This window comes from Hypanus sabinus, chromosome 27, assembly GCF_030144855.1.
Source record: "Hypanus sabinus isolate sHypSab1 chromosome 27, sHypSab1.hap1, whole genome shotgun sequence".
Lineage (NCBI taxonomy): Eukaryota > Metazoa > Chordata > Chondrichthyes > Myliobatiformes > Dasyatidae > Hypanus > Hypanus sabinus.
Window position 1 is genome coordinate 34,537,348 of NC_082732.1, and position 8,688 is coordinate 34,546,035.

General features: G+C 38.5%; 1 long non-coding RNA gene across 1 annotated transcript in view; it reads left to right on the top strand.

The window, feature by feature from the left end:
- Window positions 1-8,450, top strand: part of LOC132382211 (uncharacterized) — a 76,576-nt gene extending 68,126 nt beyond the window's left edge. Inside the window, exons 2-3 of the long non-coding RNA XR_009508233.1 lie at window positions 88-171; window positions 3,537-8,450. This is a non-coding gene — a long non-coding RNA (uncharacterized LOC132382211). The remainder of the gene's footprint in view (window positions 1-87; window positions 172-3,536) is intronic.
- The last annotated feature ends 238 nt before the right edge of the window (window positions 8,451-8,688 follow it).

Sequence of the window (8,688 nt, forward strand, 5' to 3'; positions counted from 1 at the left end):
GTATAATTATGTATTCTTTGATAATAAACGTACTTCGAACCTTTGAATCTTAAGAGCTTGTTACATCATTAAATCTCTCTTTCTTAGCTTCCACATTTTCACAACAGTGATGGAAGTCACTAGCCCCCAACTCATCCTCAAGAGGCTCTGGGTCAATGCACCAATACACAGGTAACCTTTATATTAAGGTCTCTGACATGCTTGGCATGATTAACTTATTATTATTTAATTATTTATGGGTTTTATATTGCTATATTTCTTCACTATTCTTGGTTGGTGTGGCTGTAACGAAACTCAATTTCCCTTGGGATCAATAAGGTATGCCTGTCAGTCTGTATGCTTCATCTGCCCTCCAATGACCAATTGCTTAAGTGCTAGAAATTACTCAAGTAAATAATGGCAAATATTAAAAAAGAGCCATTAATCTGAGCATGACTGATCTTATCCTCCCAAGATGGCCTCCTAAATGACTGAATTTGCCTGATGTTTTAACAACATCTTTTAAATAAACTGATATGGCTGAACTCCAATATAACTACAAAAAGGAGAAAATCTGCAGATACTGAAAGTCCAAGCAACACACTCAAAATGCTGGAGGGACTCAGCAGGCCAGGCAGCATCAACGGAAAAGAAGTTGAGAAGTCAGAAAACGAAGGTGGGTCAGGGGGTGGGGGTCGAGGTTTCACCAAACACCTCCCACATTGTACTTCTTCCTCCCCTCCGTCCACCTTCTAGCTTTGGCTGCTCATCTTCCTTTCCAGTCCTGAGGAAAGGTCCCGGCCCAAAACGTCCACTGTTTACTCTTTTCCGTAGATGCTGCCTGGCCTGCTGAGTTCCCGCAGCATTTTGTGTCTGTTTGTTTAATATAGTCTGAGTCATAAAGGAAGGTGGCTTTGGACCAAGGGAATGAAGACAAAGGCCAGGCTAGTGGCAGCAATGATGCTAATAATCTCAAGCAATAACAACAAACATGAGAGACAATTGCCCTGTTGTCCCACAAACTGATACTCTTAAAAATAAACGAATGTCACTCATGGATACATAGGTCACTTAGACCGAAACCATCCATTTCTTCTGCTATATCCTTTTCACAAATAGCCAAGCCTTTCCCAATTATGCCTTAACAGTGAACATGCATTATTTTTTGAATGTAAAAATAATTTTAAACCTCTTTATAAGTTTTTAAATTAAAGTGTTAAATTGCAAGGGGAAACTACAGAAACTAAAATTACTTGAAAGGTAAAAAGTTAGGGTTTTTATGATATTAAGGTAGGTAGATGAAAAGAAATTGTTTGCATTAATGAAAGAGTTTTGGACCACAGGGATAGCCTAGAAAACTGTAGCAGATCTCCAAGCAGAGAAGTAAAGGGACATCACTACATCAAAAGCAGGGGTTCCCAACCTGACATCCATGGATGCCTCGGTTAGTGGTAGGGGGTCTATGGCATAAAAAACAGTTTGGAACTCCTGGTCTAAAGAGTGATAGAAATTTGAACTCTTCTGCTAATGTTAATTGTTGCCAGAGTTAGTTATTTAGCTCTTTGGACAAGATCTCTCTGAAAGTAGGAAGTATCCATTATTGTTTACGTTTCAGTAACTGATGTTGTCATGGGGGTGGGAGGCTGGGTGTTCCCAGAAATGTTTTTAGTGAAAAGCTAATAACTTTTGTAAAGGAAGCAAACAAAATTCTAGGTTTAAATACTAGAATCCTTGGTTATTCTTCTGGGATTTTAGATTTCTTTCCTCTGAATATCCTTGGAGTTATAACACTAAGTTAGAAGCAGTGCATCTGTTCTCAATGTCCTGAAACAGCATACGCCTCAGTGGGTCACCTGAATTTGAACAGACTCTGCACTGGATAAATTTAAATATTATTGAATAAAATCCTTTCAGAAATTAATCCAACCAGAAACAGTACAAAGTCCCATTAAAATAAAACCCATGAGAAACACATCTGAACAGTTCAGGACTGGGTCTTAATCAGAAATATATTGAAATACATAGATATTGGACTCCTGAGCCCCATATAGATAGGTATATTTAAATAAATTAGCTTAGTGCTCAGTGGAGAAATCCACCTAAGTAGATTGCATTTTATTCTGGACAGATTCATTCAGGATTCTTCAAACACTCACCTTGTTCCTAGATACTGTTTCACTTCATATTGTGTCCTTAATCTATCGGTAATTATTAGATGGCAGATTATAAATATGCACACCAAGATGCCACTTACTTTAGAAATGTAAAGCAAGTTATTTATAATTGTACTGTTTTCTACTGGAAGAGAGGGATTCTAATTCAGTCCAGGTTTTCCTCCTTTACTGATTGTAAATGATGTCACAACTTTTCCTGAATGTTAGTATGAGTTCACATGGAATATTTAGCATCAATGTGCCAAGCATGTGAGACCAAAGTCAATCATGATAGTAGTGAACAAACTTGCAGTCTTAAAATTGAACAATTCCCCATCTTGCTGAACAAATCAGTAAATCCCAATTCAACCCTCCCAGAGAGGGTAAACCATTGTTAAAAGGTGCTGGTAAGCAGATGTAACAAAGCACTGAAGTAGCTTTCATGCTACATCGACCTCCATTCTTTCTACTCTTCCTCAGGTTCTTCACACTGACCACACATCTACTGACCACCTTCACTCCCCACCCCTCCCAATCCGCCATTGCGTACCTTTCCCAGTCATGTATCAAGGGGCGGTATGGCAGTGTACTAGTTAGCACAGCGCTTTACAGTATCAGCGATCTGGGTCAAATACCTGGCACTACCTGTAAGGAGTTTGTATGTTCTCCCTGTGACCGTGAGAGTTTCCTCCAGGTGCTCCGGTTTCCTCGCACAGATCAAAGATGTACCAGTTGGTAGGTTGATCAGTCATTATAAATTGTCTTGTGATTAGGCTAGGATTACACTGGGGCATTGCTGAGCTCATAGGGCCAGACTCAAAGGGCCTGTTCTGCACTGTACCTCAATAAACAAATCAACCTGTGACATTGTCAAGGATGATAAGTAACACAATATTTTGTAACTTAAGGTGAAATATGGTACCCAGATCACACAATTATTCTGTCGCTTAATTTCAATTGTTTAAAGAGGGCCTGTATGTTTAACAATATAGAGATTTCGAAAAATAAGATGACTAAGTGGAATTCATAGATTGGTACAAACCAGCATAAAAAGACAGACTTTCATAAAAATAAACATTGGAAATCTTTGAATACAATGCTAGAAGTGAGATGCTTCAAGATCTTGAATAAATTCAGTACAATAAATTATATGTTAGGGTAAGGGAAAGTTAGTTAGAAAATATTTACAGTAAATGTCAGTGGATTGTTTATGTCCAAAGATGGAGAGATCCAGGAAAGGGGAGGAAGTGTTTAGATTGATCCATGTGAGAATGAGAGCAAAGTAGAAGTTGCAGGAAGTGATAAAATTAGAGTTCCTCATCAGTGCATGAAGCAGCACAATCATTGAGTTTCGTCTTCTTACTGGCCAGTACAAAGATGCTTTTTTTGTTTATTATTGTACAGGTAGAACAGCGGGAAGTGGTGTGTTCCTCTTCAATGATGTGGGACGTCAGGAAGATGTCCCGTGTCCCGGATGACTACAAGAGGCGCCTCCGCCACGGCTTCTTACGACCACGTTAGGGAAATGGCGTGCTGCTGTGACTGGTGCTGGGTCCATTGTTGTTTGTCATCTGTATCAATGATCTGGATGGTAACGTGGCCCGCTGGATCAGCAAATTTATGGACGACACCAAGTTTGGAGTGTAGTGGAAAGTGAGGCAGGCTATTAAAGTTTGCAAAATGATCTGGACTAGCTGGGAAAATGGGCTGAAAACTGGCAGATAGAATTTAATGCAGACAATTATGGGTTTTGTACCTTGGAAGGACAAACCAGGGCAAGACTTGTACAGTGAATGGTAGTAAACTGAGGAGTAAAGTAGAACTAAGGCAGTGGTGTGTTTCCCTGTGGGTGATGTGTGAAGTCAGGGATAACATTAACATGGACATCTAAATGAGCTGATTAGTAAATTTGCAGATGGTACAAAAATTGGTGGAATTGTAAATAATGAAGTTTATCAAAGGATAAAGATACAGAGGTAAACTTGGCGGGAACTGTTCATAAAATTGAGGCAAGATGGGAGGAACAATTTGAGCACACGTGGGATATGGAATTGCGAGCTTTATTGCAAGACCAGGTAACTAGAGCCATCAGACATTTAGTCTCTCAGGTAATCAGGGATTTCGAGAATGGGGTACACGGCTGGAGGGTTGGACAACTGAGATCACGAGAAAGGCTGCAGATGCTGGAAATCTGGAGCAACACACACAAAACCTACAGTGATTTGTGGATAATTGGGACCTCTGGGGTCAAGGTCTTTGGGGCATTACAACATCATGGCAGCACCAAAAGGAGAATTTCACCATTTGTGTGTTGCAGTGCCTGTGTTATGAGACTGAATTTCTAGGGCTATGCATTTCAGTGTGGAAATTTTGTTTGATAACGTTTCTCTGAAGCTCCATTATGTTGCTATTAATGTTGAATGTGATTTATGTTGTTGGTGCCAAAAAAACAAGATGAGGTTTGAAAACATCTAAGAAGTAATGCCTGTATTTACGATGTCCTTCTAATTTGAATTAAGCAGTCAGTTTTGCCACGGACAGCAACGGGATGAGAAATTAGCAGTATGACAGTCGATTCTGGATTCAGCAAGCCATCGAGTTCTGCTTCCATTGATTTAGGAGTCACTTAAAGGTCAAATTATGAAGAAATTATTTCAATAGATTTTCTGTGAATTAAACCAATGAGCAAATTACTCAAGGAGAATATAATGGAGAGGATTATGAATAGAGTTTCTTTAGTAGTAGACTGTCATAACCTTCAGATATGATTCTTTGATACAGAAGGTAAAAAATCTTGCAATTTGTAAGTGACTTAACATGTCTCTAAAATTCTCATTTATCAAGAATGACTTAGAAATTGTTGATGTGTGCAATCATATAACTGCTCTTCACATTAGATCATAACTGATTTACTTATTCAATTTTCAACAGTCCTTTGCAAGGAAAAAAGTCTCCAGGAGCTCTTTGTTATCTATGCTAAAAATGGACAGACCAAACAATTATTTAACAGAGAACCATAGAAGTGCAAAAATGAATTCAATGCAGTTCACCATCTCTACTGCTCTGGAGTGTCACTCTAGGTTATGCCCCTGAATGGGGTTTTAATTCTTTATGGCTTAGAGTCAAGTTCTTCTACAAGCTAAACCAGGATCATTTTTTGGAGTATCATTCTATATTTCTGTGTTAAGGTACTTTTTTCTTTGCATTAATACCTCTAATGGGAGGAACCAAAAAATCTATTACAATCATACAGATAGTATGATAGAATTAATTTTAAAGAACATAATCAATGAATTTTTATCAAGAAATATTTCTCATTGGCTAGATTAGGAAACATTTTTGGGATGCTAAGGTTTCTATCATTCACTGCTGGGTAACATTATCTTTATACTCTTCACTTCTTATTGCACCAGGGAGAGATTAAACACTTGGACAGGGAAAACAAATCGTATGTATTAAAATAATATTGTCAGTAGGTAAAAACAAAGCTCCTTCCATCTTATCTGTTGGACATGGCAGGTGATTTTCTATCTGGACATTACAGAAATTCTCATTTCTCTCTGCCTACCAACGGATCAGAAATGCCTGTTCCTGGTGACAACATTATTTGATTGTGTCGCAAGAGAGACAGGATGACCTTTGTAGTTGAAAAGAACTGTTAAGTTGTCAGTGGTATGAAGAAAAATGGCAATTGTCTCAACTCAACCACTCCACATTTCAAAGTTACAGTAACCATTTCCTTCTGCTATTATAGTTTATATATTTAAATAACATTATCTCATGATATCAAGGATTTTTAATCTTCCAGATGGACCACATATTGCTTTGCATATGAAGTGTATTCCAATCAATGCTTTATTTTTTTAAGAAGATCCATGTACAATTTAGAGGGTGGTTTAATTTATGTTTGACTGTCAAGTAATGGCTTTTTGTCTTTGAAAATCAAGAAAGTAAACAAAAGGAACTATTGAATAAGGATTTACTCATTCAGCCCATTAATACATTCCCTGTCAATGGCCTATAGATTGCCCAAGGACTTTCTAAAACAAACCTAGTGATGGACAGCCACAGATATTAGAGATTCTATAGAACTCAAAAAAGAATCAAAATCCCAACAAATCGTCCTTATAATTATTTTCTTGACCCTATCTAACATCTTTACACCCTTCCAGTAACATGGCTATCAGAACTGAACACCAAAATTGAGAAAGATTCAGCACAAAGTCCCTGCTTTTATATTTTGGTCCCATCAATCCCAGAATTGTGTATATCTTTTAAACTGCTTTCTCAACCTGCCCTGCCACTCTCTTTTAAGCCCATGTAACCCAAGGTCCCCGTAGTCCTGCAAGTTTGCACGTCTTTGGAATGGAGAAGGCATGGCAAAGGAGTGACTCGGCTGTGATTGCTAATCCAATTGACTTCATTTACAAATCTCATTTCCCCACAGTACTGAGCAACTAAAAATGCAATCTGACAAAGTTTGTCATTCCATTATCAAGAGTCTTCACCACTTCTGAGTCTAATGTTGGCATCAGTTATTAAATAATCACAGTGGGTAACTTTGTCATCACTCATACTGATAGAATGCATCTCTGCTTATGATGTGGGATTTAACAGGACAAGGGAGTTCACACCACAGAATATCATAATATTGACTACCTTCTAGAACTGTATACCATCATAATGTGGGGGCTGCCTGTATTGTTCTGCCTGATTTTCTTTTGGCTGAATTTTCAATGTAGCAGGGTTAAAACCCTGTTCATTTTGGAATGCCCAAGAAAAGGCAATATGGGCCAATGGCCCCAAGTTCCCTTCCAATGTCTTAAAAGGATCACCGTGAGCATCATCTTTTGTGTTCTTAGAAACAATACTAGGTAATCCCCTGCTAAAACTAATCATGATGGGACATAGGGACACAGAAGAATGCTGGGATCTGGGGTTCAAAAATACTACTGCAGGAACTCATCTGAGAAGGCAAATGTCAATCCAAAACTTCAGCTACCCCTTTGCCTCCGAAGGTGCTCCTCGACCAGCTGAGTTCCTTCAGCAGTTTGTTATTTGCTCATGTTGAAATATCCTGATTGGCACAATTCAACTCAATATTGGTCATAAGCACAACTTATTTCAGCTTGAATCAATTTTAAAGCACTGAAGAGTAATGGCGTAATGCAAATGCAACATTTAAATAATAATCTCATAATAATTATTTACAACTGATTGAGAATTTACTTTACATCAGTCAGTAGTGATTAGTGGCGCTTGTTTTATATTCGTACCCACACCTGTTATTCCCTTTGTCTGTTCAGTCCATATACTACACTCAGTGTGAAAAGGTCATCCTTCAATTCCCTGTTCAATTTTTTCCCCTCACATCCAATATCCATGCCTTTGCGTTTTAGATTCAACCACCCTGAGAAAAAAAGACTGATCATTCACCCACTCTATACCTTTCATGTTTTTATATGCTTCCAGAAGGTCAAATCTGCTCAAGTGAAATATGGCCCAGGCGATCCAGTCTCTCCTTATGATTCAAGCCCACCAGTCCCAGCAACATCTTCTGAATCTTTTGTGCCCTTTTTCCAGCTTAATAACATCCTTCCTGTAACTAGGTGACCAGAAATGCACAGAAGACACTGTGCCATACAGCTATAACATGATATCTCAGTTCTTGTACTTGATACTCTGCCCAAAGAGGGCAACTGTGCCAAAGGTTTTCTCTATCTCCCTCTTTGCCTGTGCCACCACTTACAGGGGATTATGTATTTGTATCCCCATGTCTCACTGTTCTACTACACTCTCCAGGGCTCTTACATTAACTGTGTAATTCCTACACTGGTTTAACTTAACAAAATGTAACATTTTACACTGGACCAAGTTCCATCTCATTCCTTAATCCACTTTCCCAGTTGATCTAGATCCCATTTCAATCTTAAATAACTTTCTTTACTGTCCATTATACACAGTTTTGGTGTCTTCCCACAGACTAACCATGCCAACTACATTTTCAGCCAAACTGTCGATATAGATAAAGAACCAATAGTGATCCCAGCACTGATCCCTGTGGCACATTGATAGTCACAGACTTACAATCTTAAAAATAACTATCCATACCACCCTCTGGCTCTTACCACAAAGCCTATTTTGTATCAAAATGGCTCACTCTGGATACTATGTGTTCTAACCTACCATACAGGACTTTGTCCAAGATCTTGCTAAAGCCAATGCAGACAACATTCACTGCTCTGCCCTTAATAATTCTCATGGACATCTCTTCAAAACTCAATCAAATTCATGTGACAGTTTTTCCGTGCATTAAACTATGCTGGCTATCCTTAATCAGTTGTTGCCTTTCCAAATGTAGTTGGATCCTGTTTTTCACAATCTCCTCCAGTACTTTTCCAACACTATTGGCTCACCAGCCTATAGTTCATTGGCTTGCCTTTGCAGTCCTTCTTAAATAAAAGGTTCAATATTAGTTGCCCTCCAGTTTTATGGTATAGAGTTTGGGGGGCAAAGTGGGCTTGAAACACACAATCAGATAATACTGCATGTGGAA